The following is a 9,540-nucleotide window of genomic DNA, read 5'->3' on the forward strand; positions in this document are numbered from 1 at the left end:
CATGACAATTCCAGTACGTAATGTCAAGCTACTGTATGCAACCTGTCACTTGCACGTCTTCGATTCCATGTCTTCAATTCAAATGCAGGCAAAAGGTTTGCAGATAAATGTTTGTTTTTTTAAGTTAAATGTATTAACATGAAGTATTTTCTTGTTTAATAGTTTCCATACCTTAAAATAAATGAAAGATGACTGGCTGCAATACAATTTCCATGTGGTTATTTTGGTGTACATACGGGCTAATTTTAGCACAGGACATCAGGAGCACCTGCCAGCAAGCTGTTGCAGTAACTGTACATAGAAGAGCCCTTAACCTCTTTACACTCGTGGGAATGGGCCTATATGGATAGGGCTACATGAAAATGCATAACCATGGTAGCAATTGAAAGGGAACAGTTTTGAGATTATGGGGAAATTATTGGACCAAAAATGCGGACAACAGTTCACATTCGACGCATTTGTTGATAACGAAATCAGAAAATACTCTAGATACATTCAGTAACGTAAAATGTAGGGTAGGTGAAACATGAAATAATTAAGGGTTTGAGTGAGAGTACTAACTGGTGTCTCCAAGTGGGACACACACCTCAAGTGTGCACAATTCCTAAGTAATTTCAATCCACTTTTATGACTTTAGTCTTCAACTATTTGGTGCTTTTTTGAACTCTCCTTAGCTGTGCCGTTGAAATAGAGCAAGCACACATGCAGTTGTTTTGTTTGGGCAACAACCCTGCATCCCCGTCATCACACAATTACTGTTATTTTCGCAATCGAAAAACGGTACATTATAAATCCAGTCTGGGACAGGTGGGCATCATATGAAAGCTTGTTCTTTTATCAACATTACCAACAAATGTATAAAATACAATATTAGTGTTACATGCTGACTAGACTGGACACGTTGCGTGCGCGAGTGTCGCAAAATACATTTAGGAATCCATGTTATTTAATTTTTGCGCGCGCCAACAAGCATCTGCGATGCCAAGGGCTAAAATAGAAGTCATTACTATTTGACGCAGATCGCGCTGCAAGTCCTGCCTCTCCCATCTCCTCATTGGTTTATAGAAGCGGGTACCCACGTGCCATCTCATTGGTTATACCCACGTGGGGTGATTGAAAGACTAAATGTTTTGCCGGTTGTCATGGTTATACTATGAAAGTGTAGATGCCAGTCACCATAGGTTCAAATATGAAAAAGCCTGGGAGAGATGACTTGAAACATTTCGGTTGGCTATTTTATGTGTAGATCAATTGTCGGAGTAGCGGACCTTGTGCATTTCAGGTAAAATAACAATGTTTATATCCCAGGACAAATTACCTAGCAATAGCAAGATAGCTAAATAGGACAAATTAGCCGGCAAGTGCAAGTTAACTAGCTAAATTGCCATACATGTTAAATGCTTCTCGACCTGTCCCCAAATTAATGTCATTGGTTCAGAGTTTGTTTTGATATTTTAACCTGCTGTCGTGATCATGTGTGGGGGGACAAAATAAATGTATGCACGATAGTGCAATGCGCGCATCCGGTTTGGGTTCCATGTGTGCATAGGAGTCATGAGTGCGTGTGCAGTGTTCAGAACAACCCAGGGCATAGGACCATGTCCATCAGTTCAGAGTTACTGGGTTAAAGTTCATGTTTAGGGATAGTATCCCTGATTTCTGGATCCACTCATTTGCCTTTCACCTTTGAAACCCTCTCCTTTCGCTTCTTCACGTGTTTTGGTACTTTGTTTTTTCCTCTTTTGCCATTTTCTTATTTTCCTAAAATGCCTAAACAAGTTTGGATATAGCTAGAATATTAGATTAAAGATGTTGTGTGTGATTTAAGGTAACCCAAGTTCAGCCTGGAAGAAATCCAAATATTTTTGGACATTTGCATGATAAATGCTGAACATTTTTCAAATTAGTTTAATTTCGTATAGACCATGTTATAACCTAAGAAAGTAGAGGCCAGTCCTATTAAAATGTATTCAGATTACAGTCACAATATCCACTGGAGGTCAATTTTGTATTTTCATTTCATCCAAAGTGATACTCATCCCTCCAATGCAATAACATAAAAGGTCTGTTAAATAGCAGTTAAATATTGCAAGATTAATTGACAAACGCATGCTTGTCGTTAAGTCACAACCCTAATGGAAACGTACCTTCTTGGCGATCTGCTCGTTCCTTGCATCAGATTGGCTCTGGACTTGAGGGCAGCATGCAGCCTGGGAGACGGGGTTGCCTGTCAGGCGTTGTTCATGGCTTAAATGTCCCACGAGCGCTACAGGCCAGGTACTTCTTTCTGTGCATGCTCAGGCGCAAAAGTTCCCTCAACATTAACTTCTTATGGCTGCAGGGGCAGTTGAGGAGCTTGGATGAATAAGGTGCCAAGAGTAAACGGCCTGCTCCTCAGTCCCAGTTGCTAATATATGCATATTATTAGTACATTTGGATAGAAAACACTCTGAAGTTTCTAAAACTGTTTGAATGATGTCAGTGAGTATAACAGAACTCATATGGCAGGCAAAAACCAAACAGGAAGTGGGAAATCTGAGGTTTGTAGTTTTTGAACTCAGCACCTATCGAATACACAGTGGGATATTGGTTGTTGCACTTCCTAGGGCTTCCACTAGATGTCAATGTCTTTTAGAAAATTGAATGAGGCTTCTACTGTGATGTGGGGCCGGATGAGAGCTCTTTGAGTCAGTGGTCTGGCAGAGAGCCAGGTCCTGGTCACGCGCATTTCACATGAGACCGACCTGCGTTCCATGGCTTTTCTACAGACAATGGAATTCTCCTGTTGGAACGTTATTGAAGATTAATGATAAAAACATCCTAAAGATTTCAAACTAAGTATAGAATCAATGTTTCTATGACCTGTAATATAACTTTTTGTCCGGCGACCTGCACGAGCCTTTGGATCTGTGTACTAAACGCCCTAACAAAAGTAGCTACTTGGACATAAATAATGGACATTATCGAACAAATCAAACATTTGTGGAATTAGGATTCCTGGGAGTGCATTCTGATGAAGATCATCAAAGGTAAGGGAATATTTATAATGTTCTGATTTATGTTGAATCCAACATGGCGGATAATTATTTTATTTTCTTAGGGCCATTCTCAGATAGCATGGTTTGCTTTTTCCGAAATCTGACACAGCGGTTGCATTGAGAGGTATATCTATAATTCCATGTGTAACACTTGTATTGATCAATATTCACGAGTATTTCTGTAAAATTGATGTGGCCATTCAAAATCACTGGATGTTTTTGGAACTAGTGAACGTAACATGCCAATGTAAACTAAGATTTTTTTTTTTTACATAAATATGAACTTTATCAAACAAAACATACATCTATTGTGTAACATGAAGTCCTATGAGTGTCATCTGATGAAGATCATCAAAGGTTAGTGATTAATTTCTCTATTTGTGCTCTTTGTGACTCGTCTTTGGCTGGAAAAATTTATTTTTCTGTGGCTTGGTGGTGACCTAACATAATTGTTTGTGGTGCTTTCGCTGTAAAGCCTATTTGAAATCGGACACTGGTGGGATTAACAACAATATTACCTTTAAAACGGTATAAGATACATGTATGTTTGAGGAATTGTAATTATGAGATTTGTTTTAAATTTGGCGCCCTGCACTTTCACTGGCTGTTGTCATATCGATCCTGTTAACGAGATTGCAGCCCCAAGTTTTAACAAGACAGAGAAACCAGACATGCTCAAAGGATTCCGTTTTGGAGGTCTCTCGGTTGGCCGGGCACGGTGGCGTGTGCCCTGTAATCCAAGTCACTGGCAGGTTGAGGTTGGTTTTAGTCTATTCAGATGTGGGTCGAAGTTCCAGAGATTAGAATGTTGAGATGGGTGGGTAGAGGTTATGTTAGAATTTAGACGAGTATCGTATCAAATCATGTAATGCAGATCGGCTGTGAATGGCCTCACACACCAGTACGATAGGTGGTGGTGTATGCACCTAAAAATTGGATGCGCTCAGACAACCAAATCCCAAAGAAGAAGACACTCACTCATTGCTCACATGGAGCACTCCAAACATAAGACTATGAAAAAAGTCATAACTCATAAATGGTTATGAAATAAACCAAAACTTGTTTTTCACAAGTGTAGCAAGTTGTGAATTCTGCAAAAAAAACATTTCCACCCCGAAACTGAGAACAGTAAGAGTTGAGTCTAAAGAGTCTACCGTGCCGGAAGCAACTACAGCATACATTTTCAGGACCCAGGTTCACTCAAACATCTTTATTTTTTACTCTTGACAGTTGCAGCTGATTTCGGGATTGTATATTGATTTGTTAAATAGTTCTCATCTTATGTATTCGTTTGCCTCTGAATTGTTTGATCGATCGAACTTTTCGCCACAAGCTCCTGATATCAGAGCATAAATACTAGTTTGTCGTGAATTAGTCCAGGGTGCATGTGCGCCCAGCTATATCCTGTCCCTGGATAAAAGGGCAAGCTCATTGCCAAACTACTTAAATACTGCACCCTCAACTTCAAAACTCCTTTGCTCGTTATACAATCATGTAACTAAGAAATTCGCTGTAAAGAAACTTGAAAATTAGTTATTGTTTTGTTGAAGTCATGACGAGCAATATGTAGTGCCATAAAACAACGGTGGCGAAGGATATCATTGCTACTTAACACAGATCCAAGTTCAGTTTTGAGATCCACCGGTGTCACTGGCGTAGGGTTAGCTGGACGTTTCTAACTGGTTTTGGAACAGTGAAAACGGGCCGCCTCTCCCCGCTTGGCTGGATGGGATATGTAGTGATTTTGCCAACACAGCCAGAAACAGTAACTTCTCCCTTGTTTAATGTTTCTCTCATGCAGAAAGCTGATGTTTGTTGTTTAGTCAGCAGCCAGCTTCCTTTCGACATGTCTATCCAGAGCCCCAAACACCAGTGGGCCAAACCCTGCTGCTGCCCAAAGACATCTACTCACTGCTGAAGGAACTGGGGTAAGTTCACGTTCTGCAACATATCTGAATGTATCCGTCAAACAAAAGGCAGTATTTGTAATTCAATTTTGGTGAGACAAAAAAAGTTGTCCGAAAAGGGAGAACAGTACCGATAATACAATGAGGGCAAATTTATACAGTTGACCCCTAAAACACCATCTTAATTATCTGATTTAGTGAAGACATTTAGCAAAGTCCCAGGTCATCATTGACAGCGTCCTACAGAGTTCAAACCTGCAAAGCCGCACAGTCTAGGGACAGCAGTCTACGACTTGATAACATTTGTAGTCTCTGAATTAAGCTTGTCAACTGTATTGCACCAAAAATTGCTCTTTTGGTTTTGTTCAGTGTTTGGAAATTCACTTCTATGAAATTTATTTTTCAAAAATCAAGTCTTAAATATATACTCATTTACTCTGGTCTTCTTAGGCGGTACTTTGACGAGCCCAAATTCACATGCTGTCTGTCTCTGATTGCGCACAGCTTCAGGGACAGTCTCGTTTCCTGGAGACACAGAACACAGGTTCTACAAGGGAGGCAAGAGCTTTTATAATCTCATCCTCTTCAAAAATCTGCTGCACATGGGAACAGGCTCCCATGATGACTTGTTTTCAGATTCGTTTTATATGTTTGGAGAAGGTATTGTACAAAACAGTTCACAAAATGGAGTTCTCCATTTTTTTTAAATTTAAAAAGACATTTACGTAATCTTTTTCCTCTCATCTTGAATAAAACAATTGAGTCCCACTGAAGTACTCATAGTATAATATACATTTTAGGAAACAAGACCACTGCAGACACCAACACTAGAGTAAATTAAATTAAGGGATTCAATTGAATTTCAATTAAGGAGTAGAGAATTGCTTGTTATGTTTATGGTAGATATGTCCTGAAAAGACTGACCCCAACTCCGACTAACACACAATAAAAGGGATTAACAAATTCTAACAGTTTATTTTCATAGCGAGTATAGATTTCAGCATCTATATAAAAACAACTTTACAGATAGTAAATATTATACTTACTGTACAACAAAATAGGTCCCTTGTACTGTATGCAAAAATACTGTACCAGGATTTCAGTCTAAAGGCAGTTCACACAGTACATACTGTAGTTCTTCAGCCTGAAGAATTGGAAGGGTGAGGGTTATACAATTCAGACTTAGTAAAATATTTTGCTGCTGTACCAAAATAGGGTCAATTTCAACAGTGAATTCTGTGTGACTAGACAAGCCTCTTGGCATCATGCTGTGTTAACATAAGACATTGTTTAAATAATCTCTTGCACTTTTTGTCAACAAGAAAAATGCTTAAAACATTGGGTTGAGGAGGTGCAGTATGGGTGATCTTATGTATACATTAACTAAGCTAAGTCCAAGTGTTAAAGGGCTGCTAATATTTCTAATCAGCCTTCAGTGATACAAATGTTTAATGAAACAAGATAAAACAAGGAGATATGACATGCTTATCAGGCACAATATTTGGGGGCAGATTGCATCTTTCCTGGAGAGGGTATAGGTCAAAGACAAAAAAAAAAGTATCTTTTTATGTTATCCAGCCCTTAATCTGTAATGTGAATGAAATGTGCAGTGGTAACAATCGGATACCTCTACAGTGCATTCGGAAACTATTCAGACCCCTTGACTTTTTCCACATTTTGTTACTTTACAGCCTTATTCTCAAATTGATGAAATACATTGTTTTTCCTCAATCTACACACAATACCCCATAATGAGACAAAGCAAAAACTGGTTTTTAGAAATGTTTGCAAATGTATTAAAAGGAGTAAAGGACAAATATTCAGACCCTTTGCTACGAGACTCAAAATTGAGCACAGGTGCATCCTGTTTCCATTGATCATCCTTGAGAAGTTTCTACAACTTGATTGGTGCCCACCTGTGGTAAATTCAATTGATTCGACATGATTTGGAAAGGCACAAACATGTCTATATAAGGTCCCACAGTTGACAGTGCATGTCAGAGCAAAAACCAAGCCATGAGGTCAAAGGAATGGTCCGTAGAGGCCAGAGACAGGAAGGATTGTGTCAAGTCACAGATCTGTGGAAGGGTATCAAAAAATGTCTGCAGCATTGAATGTCCACAAGAACACAGTGGCCTCAATCATTCTTAAATGAAGTTTGGAACCACCAAGACTCTTCCTAAAGCTGAAAAACATCCCCACAGCATGATGCTGCCACCACTATGCTTCACCGTAGGGATGGTGCATTCAGGCCAAAGTATTCATTCTTGGTTTCATCAGACCAGAGAATCTGATATTTATCATGATCAGAGTCCTTTAAGTGCCTTTTGGCAAACTCCAAGTGGGCTGTCGTGCCTTTTGGCAAACTCCAAGTGGGCTGTCGTGCCTTTTACTGAGTGGTTTTGTCGGGCCACTCTACCATAAAGGCCTGATTGGTGGAGTGCTGCTGAGACGGTTGTCGTTCTGGAAGATCTTCCCATCTCCACAGAGGAACTCTGGAGCTCTGTCAGTGACCAGCAGGTTCACCTTCTAACAGGACAAACACCTTAAGCACCCAGCCAAGACAACGCAGGAGTGGCTTCATGACAAGTCTCAATGTCCTTGAATGGCCCGGACTTGAACATCTCTAGAGAGACCTGAAAATGGTTGTGCATCGACACTCCCCATCCAACCTGACAGAGCTTGAAGATCTGCAGAGAAGAATGGGAGAAACTCCCCAAATACAGGTGTGCCAAGCTAGTAGCGTCAGAACCAAGAAGACTAGAGGCTGTAAACGCTGCCAAAGGTGCTTCAACAGTCTGAATACTTATGTAAATGTGAATTATGTTTATTTGTAATAAATTAAGAAGTTCTAAACCTGTTTTTGCTTTTTCATTATGAGGTGTGTAGATTGGGGGGGACGATTAAATACATTTTAGAACAAGGCTGTAATGTAACAAATGTGGAGAAAGTCAAGGTCTGATTACTTTCGGAGTGCACAGTATGTATGAATGCCAAAACTGAATTCTGACGTGGATAGTGAGACTGACCCAAGAAGATATATATATATTTTTTTAAATGTGAAGTAACAGCAATTACAAACCATGAGCAATGACTCAAAAACAAACTACTTTGTCCAAACCAGCTGCACTTTAAATATTTAAATACTTCATATACTTTCAGACAATATAAATAATTACATTTTCCACCATTTTAAAATCAGTACCATGAATATTAACTATCCAAAAGGCTCACATGCCAAGACATGTTTAACAAATACATCAGGGTAAGCATGTGCCTGATGTATTTATGGTACTATATTCATGGTACTGAGAAATGACATGTTTTCCCTGATGTATTTATTAAACATGTCTTGGCATGTGCCTTTTTTTGGATAGTTTTCATAAACTATCACATCACACTGCATTGGCCCGATTTCACTACAATAACATTACAGGCTATTCTCACTGATAATCGCGTCAGATCAGAACCCACAATTTGTGAAGTCATGGAAAAATAAGTAAAGGACAAGGCACTGCTTTGGAGCTTAGCTAGAGCCTTAATGTGTACCCTAGCCTCATCACAACTGCATACAAATATTGCATTAGAATCTTGTAATTGTCTCTCCCTTGCGGGCATGTTTCATGGAAGGAATAATTCAGAAGCTGCAGAATATTTAATTATAATATTCTAATAAAAGTCTTAACTTAAAACAAAATAATTTACCATAGAAACTGTTTGGTAGCACATACCGCCCCCAAAGCCAAATAAGATAAATAAAAAGACTACCTGGGTGAAATATCTAGAGACTATATCAGTTAGACAAGCCTAAATACAGCCGAGAGCTTTAAAAGTTCGCCTGAGACAGACTTTGGACCGGATTCAATTAAAAGGCGCGTTGTTAAGGCACTACACTATTGACACACTTCCCTGACGTTCGAAGATTGCGTCTCAGGCGTAAATTACCTTCAAAAGTGAAGTGCTCTACGCTTATCAACAACGGGCCTTTGATTGAATCCTAGGCGCTATTCAACTTAATAGCAATAAGTCCTGTTTTGTATGGAAAGTCTTACAGGAGTCTAAAGAAAAAAGTTAATGTAGAGAATCCAATAAGCCGCCAATCCACTGGGCTACACTGTTTTCCCAAGAGTTAGTTCCAACACAGCTTAATTGAGTTCAGAGCATCACATCTTAGTGCAAAGCTCCACAATGGAAGTCGCTTGGGTTTTTGTTGATTGTTTACATTTGCTCTTTCGTTACGTCATAAATAAATGCTGATCCATGTTGATACAACATCCAACCCAAATCAATCCCGAGCTGAGTAGGACAGATACCCTGCTATGTAAGACACATTGTGTATTCAATGTCTTCTCCTCCTCCAATCCCTTCAATTTAGTTGAACCTGTAATGCAGCATGGGAAATTGTATTTCGTAAGTCAGGGTTATTGGGTAAAGGGTCAACACAAGGTTATCAGGATGCTAGGAAGGCGGGATTTAAAGGTCTAGCAGGAACGTCTACAAATGTTATTTTTAGCTGGTCCCCTTCAATGTGTGCACATACAATTCATTACATACAGTTCCTTCTGAAAATATTCAGACCCCTTGACTTTCCACAT

This window comes from Oncorhynchus tshawytscha, linkage group LG10, assembly GCF_018296145.1.
Source record: "Oncorhynchus tshawytscha isolate Ot180627B linkage group LG10, Otsh_v2.0, whole genome shotgun sequence".
Taxonomy (NCBI): domain Eukaryota; kingdom Metazoa; phylum Chordata; class Actinopteri; order Salmoniformes; family Salmonidae; genus Oncorhynchus; species Oncorhynchus tshawytscha.